Genomic DNA, 16,103 nt, shown 5'->3' with positions numbered 1-16,103 from the left:
GATGAGGATCCAAGAAATCTTTTTCTTCTAAAGACCTTTTCTTGAAGGTTCCTCAAAGCACCTTAAGAGGTTCTTCCACAGTTTCAAATGAAAGAACTTCCAGTGTACAGTGGATGGAACTCTACATGAGTTACAGCTTACATCTCCAACCTCCCCAGCAGCTTTACCACACACTTCTACACCACAATGTGAGGAACAAATAAATAAAAATACAAAATAAAAGTCCTGCCGTTTGTCATTAGCTGAACACGAGTGTCATTTATTACCAAAAAATCCCTTTAGGCCGAATATCAAGTGCGAATTTAGAGACGAGGCTTTTTACAAAAGCCATTGATCCGTGTTATACATTTGGAGAATGCAATTTGACGCAAGAAGAAGTCGAAATTCATCTCACACTCTTCAAATACCCAAAACTTTTTTTTTTCTTAAAAGCATAAACCATTACGACCTTTTATAAAAAGCTTTGCGAGCCGCATTCGAGACGCTGCATGAAAACTAATAAACCGGAGATACAGACCGCACGAAAATAAAAGAGATAGAACCTCAGTCAGGGCGCGCGCACCACGACAAACACACACATACACACTCATTTCATTACTCGCAGGCTGGCATCCCTGATGGCAGCGCTTCAATGCCAGCGGAACACAAGCGCAGCCTAATGACTCCCAACAAGACTTTTCATTTTCTTACAAGCATGCAGGCCTCTTCTTTATTGAATTAAGCCTCGCCTTTCCCTCCCACTTACTGTGTTCTCGCTCCCCGTCCTCGCTCCCTTCTTATTCTCTCCCTCTCAATCTCTCTCAACCTCCCTCTGTATTTCATTCTGTTTTGATGATGCTGCTGTACTGCGTGTATCCAACTTACTGGCTGACCTTGTGTGTCTCGCTTAAAGGAACACTCCGGTGTTTGGCAACTCTGCGCTCTATTTACTGCATATCTGTCTACTGGCACTATTGATTACCACAGACAGTCATTTCGGACAGGCTTCCCTGTGCTAAGAACAGAAACACATCGATTAAAATTCAGTCCTTCTGGAAATCTGTGAGGTGTGTGAGCGTAAATCTACCAGCAGCTCAGTTCAGACTGCTAAATGAACTGCTAAATGCTAAAAGACACAAGTTCTGAAAAGTTCTGAAGAATATAACCAATATCATAATTAAATATGTACAGTTGCAAGAAAGTAAGCAAACTCTTTAGAATAAATGGCATTTCTGCATTGATTACTAATACATTGCGGCCTGTCCTGGCACCTAAGTGAGGACATCCCCTTTTAGGTTTTTGCCCATTCCTTATGACATATCCTTGTAAGCTCCGTCAGGTTGGATGGGGAGTGTCGGTACACAGCATTTTTTTAGCTTCTTCTACAGATGTTCAACTGGATTCAGGTCTGGGCTCAGGCTGGGCCGCTCAAGGACATTCACAGACTTTCTCTGAAGGCACCACTTTGTTCTCTAGGCTGTGCGTTTCGGGTCATTGTTCATATTGGACCATATAGAGTGCTCTGGAGCACGTTCCTACTTTTAAAAAGTAGACCCACCCTCAATACCAGTCAGTCTCCCACCCTGTTACCATAATATGCCTGTGGAGGTAGGAATTACGGAGGGCTGGGAAGAGTAGAACAGAGGCAATCAGAGGCTTTCTGCACAGTAGAACATAATTTTTTGGGACAAATCACTTATTTTATGCAAATGCTAAAGGAGTATGTATATGAAACGTTATTAAGAGTTTACTTTTGCTTTAACAAATACAGGTAATCAACCGTGCGCCCTAAAAAAAAACCCTTTTAGGCCTGAATGTTGTAAAAAAAAAAAAGCACGAAGTCAGCCTAGGTGTGTTTTTGTTTATCGTTTGTGGTTCAAAGATGAAAATCACAATGAATATTCTATTGGAAAGAGTGGATTGAGAGGCTGAGATGCGGCACTCTGTTGTCTGAAGTGGCTTTAAAACATCGTGTTCATTAGACTTCAAAGGACGTCGCGATGGAGCAGCCCAGCCGATTTCAGCGTAAATCTGAGAGGACTCGCACCGCATCCTCCACTGGAAAGAGATGAGTTGAGAGAGTGACACAAAAACACAGCCACAGGATTACACAACAAACATAAGATTACACAAGGCTGCACATTCTGTTTGAAATTCACACTGTGTATCTGTAGTGGTGTCGTGTCCTGAGACAGAGCAAAACAGGAGCATTTACAATGAGCCCAATTTACTTAGTGTGATATCAAAAACACGGCATGTTCACCCTCCTCTGCGAACAGGGCCTGAAGCAACTGTTGTTTACAGCTAGCGGGAAAATACACACTTTTCTATCTGTATGCCTCTGTTTTTCTACTTCTACTCATTAATCCATCTACATATCAAACCCTGTCTCTCTTCCATCCATCTATCCATCCATCCATCTACTAAAACCATCCAACCACCCATATATTTATTGAAACCATCCATCCATCTATTGGAACCATCCATCCATCTATTAGAACCAGCCATCCATCCAAGCATCCATCCATCCACCCATCTATCCATCCATCTATCCATCTATCCATCTGTCATCCAGACAGCCTGCCATCAAACCCTCTGTCTCTCATCCATCCATCAATGCCATTCATCCATCCAACCACCCATCTATCAAACCCTCTGTCTCTCATCCATCCATCCATGCCATTCACCCACCCAACCACCCATCCATCAAACCCTCCATCTCTCATCCACTCATCCATCCATCCATCCATTGCAACTATCCATCAATCCATTCATCTGTCATCCACCCATCCATCAAACTCTCCATCTCTCATCCACTCATTCATCCATTCATCTCTTATCCATCCATCAAACCCTGTCTCTCATCCATCCATCCATCTATTGCACCCATCCATCCATCCATCTATTGCACCCATCCATCCATCCATTCATCTGTCATCCACCCATCCATCAAACCCTCCATCCATTCATCCATCCATTCATCTCTCATCCATCCATCTATCTATTGCAACCATTCATCCAGATTCAAATGAAAGATTTTGATTTGTGTTTTGGCCAAGATATTACCTTAGCTAACCCTATCTGTGACATGTGACATGACCTCAAGAGAGCTCTGCATGCAAAGCATTCCAGAAATACTGCTAAACTGAAACACATATGCTGGGAACAGGCCTATTTAAATTCCTCCTCAATGCTGTGCAAATCTTATTTTCCGCTACAGGACACATGTGGTGGAGGTGATGGCAGCTTGTTCTACAGCTTCTACAGTTTGTTCAATTCAGGGCTTCACTTACTTCTTCTAGCCTGCACTTTGAATATTTACTCAATGTGTTCGATAAAAGATATGAACAGTACAACTGTCTGTTATTAGTTTAGTTACACTGTGTTTGTCTATCGCTGTCTCCAGAACGTCCACACTGGTGTACAGAACTATACACTATTAATCAGGTGAGGTATTAATCAGGGGGTGGTGGTGTGTGTATGTGTGATATTCATCATTTCTCCATATGCGCACCTAGAATAAGCACCCAATACTTATATATATATATAGAGAAAGTGGAATCACTTTTTTCCCTACAGTAGCTCCTCTGTCAGTTCCCTTATTCAGCACATACTAGAAAGGATGGTTTTTAAGCAAGCTGGCAACCTTTATTTCACTCCTCATCAACACAGAACCATGTAGCACTTTATTCATTCATTGAGCATCAGACAGAAGCTGCAGTAAGCCTCGGTCTGTTAGCCAGGCAAAGCCACAACCTGCCTCCACACTTCAGAGGGGAGGGGAGAGGGAGAGAGAGAGAGAGAGAGAGAGAGAGAGAGAGGCAGTGGGGAGAGTAATAAATGTCATAGGGAGACTCTGCAGTATTAAATAACCTGAACCTGTGTCCAGACACATGCAGAGGTTTCCATCCATTGGCGACATTTCAAGGTCCTTCATTCTCATTTCTCTCTCCCTCTTTCTCTCTCTCTGTCTCTCGCTCTTTCACATACACACACAGCACGTAGGGCAGATTCCAACCGAGTGTTTGATATCATTTCCTGGTGTGGGATCACGCTCAGATTCACACACACTTCATCAAACGACTGCAACATTTCAGGCAGACTTCATTTAGAGAGAGATGGAGTGTGTGTGTGTGTGAGAGAGAGAGAGAGAGAGAGAAAGAGAGAGAGAGAGAGACATTTATTCATCCCGCTGTAATTAAATCTCTCCTGACGCTGTCGTAATCCTGCTGTGCACTTCAATGAAAACATGAAGGGAGGGAGGGAGGGAGGGAGGAGGAAAACAAAGAAATATTTCAGGCATGTGGACACAGGGTCAATCTTCAGTGATAAACAGAAAATATAGTGCTTGAGTTCCTTTTCCGTTATCGCCAGATAACAGATGACCAGCAGTGGCATCACATGTTAAACTGGAAGTGACCTTTAAAAGCTGAAGTAATGTAGAAGCCTTTAGAAATGTAGATGTAGGTTTATAGCAGCTGTCATGAAAGCCTTAAAGGAAAGGTCAAGGAGTCTCATGAATGGTGCCTTAAAGTAAAGTTAGAGTGACCATATGTTCTCTTTTTGGGATCTGAAAAATATGTCATGCCAGGACTGTCTAAAATGAGTAAAATCTCCAGGATTCCGCATTGATTTCACATCAGCTTTTGTTTTCACAGTCTTCAGTTTTTTCTACATTCATTGCTGTTGCATTATTGTTCTATCCTGTTGTTTCATGTGGGCTGACAGTTATCAAATCATTTCACTGCTAGCTGTACTGTGTATAACTATGAATGTGACAAATAAAACTTAGAAAAACAATCCAATAGCTGCAATAAAAAAAAAATAAAAAAAACTTGCCAAACTGTCATGTTTGAAACATATTCATCTGTTTTACCTCACTTCTCTTGCTGGGTGGCAATGTCATAAAAGGATATCACTGTCAATTTTTTATTAAATGGCATAATCGTGACAATAAAATGTATCTCTAAGTTACCCTGAAAAGTGTGTGACCGCTCGCTTGAGTTGCCCAGTTAGGGTAAACAGAATTGGACACTAACATGATGTCAGCATAAATGCTGCACAAGATCATACTGCCAATTGTCTTGCAAGACTGAGTTGCATGTTTTACCTGCAAATTGGCAAATGTTTCAAGCTATTTACTATGTACATATTGAGCCAGTAATACTCATTATTTCTGCCATAGATATCATAGTTGAACCTAACTGGAAAACACTGAATAGCTACAGCTACAGCAATTTTACAGAGTTAAATATGTATCTATAAACACTCTTTAAGTCCCATATTCTCCCTACTACAACTGTACAATTGCACTATATGTACCTGCATCTACGGGCAACCACTGGTCAAACGGATTACCACCACAGCCGTCTGACTGTAGCATAAAAATGCAAATGTAAATAAACACGTCAGTTTCAATAATCCAGTAGTTTCATCTCTGTGGAACCAAGTGGATAAAATATTCTGAAAGGTCCAAAAGCACTGAGCTTCAAATCAATAATTAAGTCAATCACACACACAGTTTTAGCTTGTCAGACACACCAGGGGGACTTCAGGGAGTTCAGTGAAATAATGGATATTTTATGGAAACTGAATATTTTATTTATGTATTTTTTATTTATTGCTTCTTTATATTGGCATGGAAATAAAACAAAATATGTTAAGGTTGTTTTTTGTACTTATATCTGAGGTTTTCCTGACATTCATGGAAATGAAAAGGCCATATTTGTTCATAAAGACTATTAAGGTACATGTGTAAAATGTGAGAAACACACCCCTTGAGCCTGTCTTTTTAGTCATTTTTACCTGTTTCTGCGACCCCTGCTGTGAATAATGATGATGATTCATGGAAATGTTCCAATAAACTCTTGATTGTATTGCCTCCAGCCCTCTTGTTATACACATGCACACGTTGTTGTAGGTTGCTGTAGGACATCAGCAGTACAGCTTTCCGCTAGATCCCAGATGTGCTCCTATTCTCTCAACTGTGACGCACCTTGTGCATCTTTTTAACATGTGTCGCACGCATCTGTTAGTTTTATTCAAAAGAAACAAAAAATCACCAGTTTTTCGGGAACGGTTTTGTCTGAAAGGACACGGACTGCATGCAGGTGCTCCATGACAGGTGACAGGTGATCCGTCAATCACCGCGGCAACCCTGAGGCAACGCTGTCAGCAACAGTGACCCAGCGCTACTGGAGGGCATCTTCCTCCCCCCTGTTTCTCCCCACTCTCCACCCCACCTCCATCCATGCTGTCACTTTCAATTGAAGCACTCATTCAATAACATGTCACTGCCTTTGCATCAGCCAGTTGGGCTGCCTAATCTTACAGCACCTCCTGCAGAAAAGGCCCATTACTCTTTTCAACATATCTGTTTCAGATATTACTCATTAACATACTGCTTATACTGTACAAGACAAAACCAGGCAACATTCAGGATTCATGGGATGTTTGTTATTTTTATGATGGGCCCCCAGGAAAGTTTCAAGTCCAGCCTGGCTGCTCCTATGTGTTCTGTCTCAACCCTGGCCAGTCCGTTGCCTTTATTGTCTATGTCTTTGTAAATGCAGCCCTGTTCAGAATGGCTGGTTTGAGTGCCTGTTCCTGCTTGCCCCACCCTTTTTTCATTTTTTTCATTACTCTTCTCCCTGGCTACATAGATTTTTAGACCTTACTTCTAAGGTGATTCTCATTTGTCCTCGGTTAACATTTACTTCGCCTTGAGTTCACATCTCTGTCACACTCTTGCTTGCTCTTGTGCACCTCATTCTTCCCCTTTTCTGTCTTTCTGTTTCTCTCTCTTTCCCCCCTAGCCATAGTATGCTGAACTGGCCATTCTGTCCTTAGGTTTCCCGGCTTTGAAAATCATAATCGACAGATTTTTATACTTAGTTTGTTTGTAGTAAGTTTCTTTTGTGTGACCTGCAGCTGCCATTTTTAAACTCTGCAAGGTACAATGATGAGAAATATGATTGTAATAATTGGCTTCTGGCGCAAGAATCCAAGCCAAATTTGAAAAGCATGTTCAATGCACTGTATTCTCTCCTAGACAGCCCCCAAAAACTGACAAGGATGTCTTATTTTACAGTTTGTGGGTTGGTAGCTACTTCAGACACCCAAATGTATAGGCACAAGCACCGAAAAAGTTACTTTTCCTATTATGCCCCCTATAATAGTTGTATCATGTTGTTTTTCTTCACTGATTCACCCATTTTCCCAGGATAATTCTTAGTTACTTTAGCATTTTCTGCACTTTTCCCGTTATTGACTTCAGTTGTTTACCTAGAACTTGACCTTGATCATGTATATGGCTTCTTGAATCGTCTCAGCCTGTGTTCTGACATTTGCTATGCTCCACAATTGCAATGTCTGTAAATGCTGCAGAAGAAAAGACTCTACATTCATTTGCCTCCAAGTGCCCCTACTTACAGTGCATTCTGTATGACGGATGGACTGGTCAAACACTGGGAATATGACAATAGACTCCTTATTAAAAGGAAACGCTAGGTTAACCCTAAATAATGGTGCAGAGGGTCGTGAGTATCTTTAAAAATGGACATCACGGAGCCTGCGCCATGTACCTCTGCAAGAAAAGAAGAAAATGGCTGGTGCTAGAGTCCAGAGTGCCTATAACTCAGCGCTAAGCGCCTTCCCACTGGTCCACCTCTCCCCGTGCTCATCATTTACTTTATGAAAACCTCTGCCGCGGAAAAATAAAAAGCAACTTTATTGCTACATAACAGCATCAGGTAAACACTGCAAGAGTAGAGAGCAATAACTCTCAGTCTCAATAAAGCTAGAAATCTACCACGTTCTTTCCCCGGTTTCTTCCACTGTGTTCTGACTCGGAGCACAGCCGATTGCTGATATTAAGTGCTGGGAAGGAAAAAGACTCCCGTAATTGGAATCCTTTGTAAACCAGGAGTAGACTATGATTGGGTTCGTTCTTGGTGGAAAAGCACATTTTAATAACAGCCAACAAGGCCTGAGGGAGAACCAGTGCGTGCACACACTCTCACATGCAGGAGGAAGATGTGTGATATACTTCACCACAACTGGGCCTTTCATTCAATTGTCTGCTGTATCTTAGCAGGAAGACAATTTATCAAGTACAAACTGGTGCCATACACATTTTGTGAACGCATCCAAACCCAGGCACTGAAAGAATATGCAATTGCTTTGTAGAGTCTGATGTATCAGGATCTAATAGAATCTTTTAAGAACGTAATACAGATTTATGGCACCACGGTAGCGCTGAGAGCACCAATAAATCCATCACGACGAAATACAAAGCTTGGCCTAAGTATAGTAGGTCCCAGTAAACTGTGCAGTAAGCAGGTACAAAGAAGCAGCCTTCTCTTAGCTTTCTATGACCAGGTGATCTATAACTGAGCATAATGGCCCAAGACTAACACTGTCAAGCCTTGTAAGAATAACCTTATGACCTTATGGCAAGTCATCCCCTTTAACTCTGCAGAAATAAAGGTGTGCTTCCAGGGTGACTATGATCCTGTAGGGCCTTAGTCCAGCACAAGTTGGTGCTTCCCAACCCTAGTCCTGGACATTCACATTATCTTTAACTCAGGAGGGGATTTCTAATTAGCTGATTGGTTGAATCAGGTGTGTTGGCAGCATGGTAAACATGTATGTATGGGTACACTTGCAAGTTCACATCTGTTCACCTTTGCACCTTTTGTCAATCTGGACTAAAAATTCACTTGACTATATTGAATGGGTGCAGGATATAGTGGATACACCCCTAACCATTATTCTTTCCGTGCCACACTTCTGTTTTTGCAGAACATTACAACAGCTGAGAAGATTATATTACTGTGGCAATGCATTATACAATGTGGCACTGCATAATACAATTACTTGTACTAGTAATTAACTACTTATTAAAAGTGCCAGATATAGTTAATAACCCAAAGGTGTTGAGCTAAATTACACTGAACTACCCATCAGATTCTAGCTATTAAGATAATACAGGCAGAAAATTTATTGGTGTTGATCGGTCAGTACAAATAACTTACTTCTGCCACTGTAATTAAGGAATTAAGGAGCTTATCACTACTTTTTCACTTAAAACTTAAAACTTACCACAATATCAAAACTATGCAAACTATTCAAGTATAAGATGTTTTCATTTGGCAGTGGTGGCTCAGTGGTTAGAGCACTGGGTTCAATTCTAGGCTTTGTTGCTTTGGCCATTTATGGTCCGATCAGCAACATTTAACATTATGTGAACTAAAGCATGAACATGAGAAGATCCTACACCTAACAAACTACCTAATACTTTGAAGCTTATACTTGTAGACATTCACCTTTCATTACTAGTCTCTCTCACTTGGATCTCTGGAGCTGCACTCCCATAGAGGTCGTATCCTTGGCATTAAGGCAAGAATCACTAAAGAGCGGACCGTGTATGAGTTCTTGAAACCACCACTCCAAAAGAGTTGGTAGGGCAATAAAATAATGTCTGTGTAGTATTATATGTTCACTCTAATTGAACTGTACTGAATTTCCTCTGAAGACACCCTCACACACGCACACACACACTGACGCCTCACTGATTTGAACGAGTGGTACTTCAGAGTGACACAGGCCCACTGGCCCCCATTAATTTTGGCCCATGCCGAGCTCATTTGCAGAGCGTAGCTTGATTGTGCTTTAATAAACAAGCCTGGCCTGCCTGTAAACAAATCCCCACTGGGAATAGAGAGAGCATGCACGTTCACTGTGAAGAAGCGCAGATCTGTTTATCACCAGCATGAAACTGACGGCTTGTTTTTATTTCATTATTTCTCGCCTTGCTCTTGGAGAAGCCCTCAGAAGCAAAATTATCGATGGTGGGAACATAACAGGATCCTGCTTCATTAGTTTAGGCTCGCTCTGCTCACAGACACATACTGCACACACATTCCAGTAGAGACAGAATGAGAAGAGTTCCTGGTCATCATTATAGAAGCACTCTCCGTCTCTGAGAGCACAATGGCCTACACGGTGCCAATGGAAACGGTCTGCAGTTTTGTTTCAGTAATAGCAGGTTTTCTTCTCAGTGCAGCTATACCGTGTGCTATGCTAGCGCTCTTTAATAGCATGCTGTCAGATAGGCCATGTCTCTAGTGCAGGCCGATCGATGGTTCGGGCAGCTTCTATGAATACTCAACCAAGTGCATCACAGAACAAGTAAAGGCATCTCTGTTCTCATTTAAGAACTTAACCAGTCTCTCCCTCTCTCTCTCTCTCTCTGCAAGTACACCTCTGTACAACTTAAAAAAAGTAACTCTGGAGTATGTGAGAGAGGGAAAAAAAACACAATAAAAACATGATTGACATTAATGCCCACCAGAGCAGCAAGACCTTTGCATGTTCACATTTACCTGTCCTTCATAGCTAAGAAGGAACGCTACCATAAATAGCACATCAAGCACATTTTGTGATTCAACAAATGACAAATGGCAAACAGCATGGTGCAAAAGACTTACAAGAGGCATGTCGGTCACTGGAGGGCAAACTCCACCTGCGCTGACTGCAGCAGCAATACACACAGGATCTCTTTTACTGCACTACTATCCCAACTTGTTGCTGTATCTACACGAAACTTAGATCCTTTTTTAGATTAAAATGCACAAAAAAACTATTTGAATAATTAGGGAATGAGGGAATTTATTTAACATACTCTACGACTGCAGTGTTGCTGCATTAATTTCTTTATATTTTTTATATATATCTATTATTTTGTAGGAGACTCTTTTTTAATTTATGATGTTGAGTTTTATTTTATTTTATGTATATACTTTTTTTCCCAATTTGGTACTGCAAACTAACCCACCTGTTCATCGCTCCCACTAGCAATGCTCCCGACAATAGGAGGATAAGGACTTTACACATGTCTTTTTTTGAACTGCTACTGATGCAGCATCACCAGGCATCAGACAATGTTTTGAAGAAAGCAATGGGTCCCTAGCTCCACCACACTAGCTAGCTAACAGACGCCTGTGCCGGCCAACATCTCTTAGGAGTGATGAAGAGAGAGAGAGAGCATGGCCAATTGTGCTCTCTCTAACTCCAGCTGCTGATGGCACTCTGAGCCTGTTGGAGAGTTTTCTGCTTAATCCTGAACACAATCACCTTTTCCTTACGTACTAGACCTGTGTACTTTGTCCATGCCTGTAAATAGTTTACTCAGATTCTCTGATATTGACTGTCTCGAGCATCAGAGAGAGTGAGCAAGAAAGTATCCAGAAGTTTTGAAGTGCAAATATAACTTAAAGTGGGCACATAGCAGAGGAGACCAAGTGCGAGTTTGAGCTTAAGGGTGATGGGTGAAGGGTGCATAAACAATTTTCATTACCAGCAGCAAGCAGCGCAGCTCCTGACCCATAAAGGTCTTTTTTACAACTTAAATCAATAGCGAAGGAACAGATATGGAGTGGGAAGTGGAAACGTCTTTGTGTGTCCCTGCGTTTATGCTTTCAGTTGTTTTTAAGACTGTGCATTTGTTGTTCCTTTGAGTCATGTCCCACTGAGAATAGCAGGCTCTCAGAAAGCTGCAACCTCAGGCGCTATGTGGTAAACTTTTATGGCTTTATAACAGTTGTTGTATTTGCATAGAGTGTCCTTGTGTCACCCTGCCCTGAATCACTGGAGATACGACCCGGCCTTCGCTCCACATGCAGATCAGCACAGCCGGACCAGAACACAAAGCCCCACTGCGCCAGATCGTACAGCCTGCAGCCGCAGACTGTGACTCAGCACGGCTCCGAATTGTCAATTTACTGCCATTCAAAGACAAAGAACAATAGCACTCAGAATTCTACTCTCACAAGCCAGGATTCTGCCTATCATCAGGCATAGGCCTGGGTATAGTTGCCCAACGCGGACAAGAAAGGGCCATCTGAGCGACATGCAAACCGACCAACCACAAGTCATTGTTGTTGCAAGATGTGTAAGGACAGGAGGTGCTATGACAAAAACAGACCAGCATGAAACAAAAAAAATCATATCTCTGAAATCTTAAAAGAGATCTCCTGAACTTTATATCAGTGTGAATAGCCAATCTGAGGGCAACAAAGTTCTGACACTTGCTATCTTAGTGTACAATTAACACCAGATGCTCCATGAACTTCCGTAGATGATGTTGAGACTACAGGACATTGACCTCCGAATTCAGTGAGTCATGATTTATGACAGCAGATTAAAGTGATGGTTGTCCAGGTTTGCTCTCTACATTTCAGCAGTTGGAGAGTCTGGAGTCTTTATACGTTTAAAAAAGACTCAGTCAAGCATTCTCCACATCAGAACTGAGCACAACAGAAAAACACATTACATTTACATTTAGGGCATTTAGCAGATGCTCTTATCCAGAGCTTACAAAAGTGCTTTGCTATTTACCCAAGAAAAATCTCAGCTAGTTTGAATAGACTAAAATTCAAAGATACCTCTAAGTTACTCTACTAAACACAAGTCAATAAGGTGATCACTCTGCTATTCGCCCAAGTACTCTCAGAAGAGGTGGGTCTTCAGTCTGCGTTTGAAGACGATTCTGCCTTTTGGACACCCAGGGGAAGTTCGTTCCACCACTTTGGTGCAGGACAGAAAAAAGCCTGGACGCTTGTCTTCCGTGGATTTTGAGGGATGGCGGGTCGAGCCGAGCTGTACTTGAAGCTGGAAGGGCTTCTTAAGAGCACATTAGCACACATTAAGATACAGTAGTATCTTAGGAGCATGTAGTAGTATAGCACTGTATTGTTCAATACAAGCCCTTTAGTTCAGTACACGGGTGTTGAACAATACATTCAGAGTGGTGTGAATAAAGTACTCATTTTAATACAAATTCTACTACATTTAGTATCATGCAAATTCAACAAGCAAGCCAACAATGACAACAGACCATCCCTCCTCCTCCTCCTCCTTACCTTAAAATGGTAATCTCATAAGCGTATATTAGCTTGGGGCAAACCTATGAGCTCATGGTTGTACTTTTTTATAATGCTAAATTCTCCAATAAACTGAAAACTTACAAATGTATATTTTTAGGCACTGTTTTTTTGCTGTATTAGAAAATGTGTTGTATTAAATGTCTTAAATCAAAAAATGACTTTTGAACCATTCATCCCTAATAGTCTAGTGTATGAAGTGCGATCCATGCTTAATGTGGGCTGAAGCAAAGAAGGGGACCACTGAGAAACTTAAGTTGGAGTTCTGGCCCGCTTCAGCTGATGAGACTTGAAGCCAGAACCGAGCAAACTAAGCACTGGAGTTGGAAGAGAAAGAGAAGCTGGGTGGTGGTAGGATCATGTGAAGATGTATGAAGGTGTTTTAATGAAGTGTGCAATATTGGAGAGGAGGAGTTTGGGTGTGGTCCTCCTCCCAAACCTTAGTTATTTTGTAGTTATAGCTAAATGCTTCAAAAATAAATTAAATGGGGGCAATGCCATACACTCTAAGCAAAACATGCTCTCAGTACTATTAAAAAAAAAGGGTTTTCAACTTGTACCAAAAGTGGGACCCTTTGGATAAAATATAGAACCTTTAAACGATTTACCATTGTAAAGAACTCTTTAACCAGACAATGTACCATCTTCACATCCAGCTGGTTGTTTCAGTTGTCATGTTTCTGTGTAGAACAACTGCATTTGCTGAAGAACCGTTGAACTTTATTACAAGTACAGAAGATCCAGTTTTGTTTTCTTAAAAATCAGCTCAATGAACTGCTTTCATTTGAAGCCACCGACCTTTAGAGAACCAAAAATGGTTCTGTTAAAGCAGAGGACAATTTGTAGGCAGTGTAGGCTCAGAAAACAATACTGTCAAAAAATACAGAGTGCTACAAACTTTCAAAATGTGATAAAGCAGATTATAGGCTACGCTATTTCATACAAAATGAATGAATAATTAATTTATTATTTAAAAAAAAGCCTTTTGTCTGCCAGGCATGGAAGAACAAGGGATGTGCCTGTTGTAAAAAAATATCACTTGTACACTTTACATCCAATCTTTCACTCCATCTCAAGCCACATCCATCCATCTGCCATCTGCATCTCTTTGACCGTCCAATCTCTCCAAGTCAATCCCCTTTAAAGGTTTTAGAAATTTGCAGAGGCGTGTTTTAAACATAAGACACAAGTGAATGTGATGAGAGAAGACTATGACGACGACATTAGAGACAAGCTCATTTACGCATTCCACGGATGTCCTCGGTAGTAACGCAGAAGAAAAAACCTGCTAGCGTTCTTCACCGGCTGGTGGGCGACAAGTCTTTGAAATGAATTTCACTCAGAGTACTTTTCTTGACAGCTGCTAGGCACCGGCCTCTGAAACACTCTCTGGAGATCCATTCATGTGGCGTATGGTAGAAATCAATGGCAGGTTATTCAGGTTTACTGGTATGACTAGCATCCATAGCGTGACCTTTCGCCGCTAAGCACGGACCTGTGCGCCAGTCAATGGGCTTTTTGTCCCGGGCCTAAGCACACGCTCACTGAGCACTCAGCTTGCAAAATAAGAGCTCCCAGCAGTTATTGACAACATGGCGACTTAAATGTTACCTGATGGGCCAGAATCAATGTGGCGGTCTGATTTTTGTTCCAGTGGAAAATTGAGGTCAGACATGATGCGCCATTTGGTTGGGAGGTGTGCAGCATTCATGGCCTTGCAAATGAACGTTCTGAGCAGAAAGTTAACTTGCCAGTATTGAGCAGCAACAATATGGACAAAAGAAAAGCTCTTAGAGATGTAAACATAGTAGGGATGTGCATTATCAATACTTGTGACTGTGTGGCATTTGTAAGTGTTAATGAACAGATAGAGGAAGGACAAACGGAAAAGGACATAGGGCTATAGGCTTACTCTTTCAGGCGATAGCACTGGCATTAGGAGGGGAAAAGAAAAACCTAATTTAGCAGCAATCAGAGGAATATACACAGATGTGCAAATACACACACAGCTTGTCTAGTCCCCGTGGAGAAGTATTGCCAATAAAATAGAGGTGATAAGCAATGGAACTTTTGGGATGAGTTGGGGAATTGGGGATGAGGTGGAGTGATCATCCAACATCCTGACCTCACTAACGCTCTTATTGCTGAATGTAATCAAATCCTGACAGCAAAGCTGCTTCAGAAATGTAGTAGAAAGTCTTCCCTGTACAGTAGAGACACTTACTCTGATAACAGCAGGATGAGCTCTTTTCATACTCTTAATTCTACAAAAAACAATGAATGAGCAGGTGTCCCAGTATTTTTGTCCACATAGTGCTTTTGTAAAAGCATTGGCTGCCTTTTCAGATGAGCCAATTTACACGTTGAATGCTAATGAAGACTCGTCTTCTACCCAAGGATGGATGATGTGCCACCATAGTTGTAGTTTCTTAGAGAAATATACTCTCACTATTTCTGAAACTAGCTAACACAACTTTCTTACCATGATGAACTGTAACCAAGACCCAAATAGTCAAAGCTATACGAATCCTGGCACTTCAAGTGGCTAACCAAGTACTCTAGCACCTGTGCACATCTCTATAACATAGCCATTAGCATTCCTTCTATAAAGTGTATGCATTGCCCGCTGTTAAAAAAAAGTCCTGTAGTCAAATGCTGTTGAGTTTCTCAGCCTACTGCAACTGCAGTGACAACTCACAAAGACTCCCATTACGATCTATTTGACCTTTCACGGACACTAAGTCACACTAAGCTACAAGGTTAGCATAACAATGATGACACTTTGAGTCTCTCCCATTAGAGCGAGCCAGGCTGCTTAAGCATTCTGTGCTGGCCATGCAGAGAGAAAACCAGTGGCTAAGGTCAAAGTGTTCATCAAACACAGCCTCGTGTTCACACATGCATACACACACATACAGGCTAGAGAGAACCCAAGCATATAAGAGTGCAGAGGAAGGTAGTCAGTGTGAACACAGAGAGAGGCAACTCTGTCAAGGGATAACATTTTAAAGAAATAATGTTTTCGTCGAATAATCTGACAGCACTTTCTCTACGACCGCCTATGAAAACATGATGACAGCCTGTGACAACTGACAAAGCACATCCCGTGTACGACAAACCTTTTTCCATAGCACCAACCGCTGTTAGCTTTATGACAAGAGTGTCAGCATGGCATCTCTA

General features: G+C 41.6%; 1 protein-coding gene across 5 annotated transcripts in view; it reads right to left on the bottom strand.

The window, feature by feature from the left end:
- dab1a (DAB adaptor protein 1a) overlaps window positions 1-16,103 on the bottom strand; it is a 192,604-nt gene that overhangs the window by 73,951 nt on the left and 102,550 nt on the right. The gene's annotated exons all lie outside the window — the stretch shown is intronic.

The sequence above is a fragment of the Salminus brasiliensis genome, chromosome 1 (genome assembly GCF_030463535.1).
Source record: "Salminus brasiliensis chromosome 1, fSalBra1.hap2, whole genome shotgun sequence".
NCBI classification, from domain to species: Eukaryota; Metazoa; Chordata; class Actinopteri; order Characiformes; family Bryconidae; genus Salminus; species Salminus brasiliensis.
Note: the sequence above shows the minus strand (reverse complement) of the source record. Positions and strands in the feature narration are given on the sequence as shown.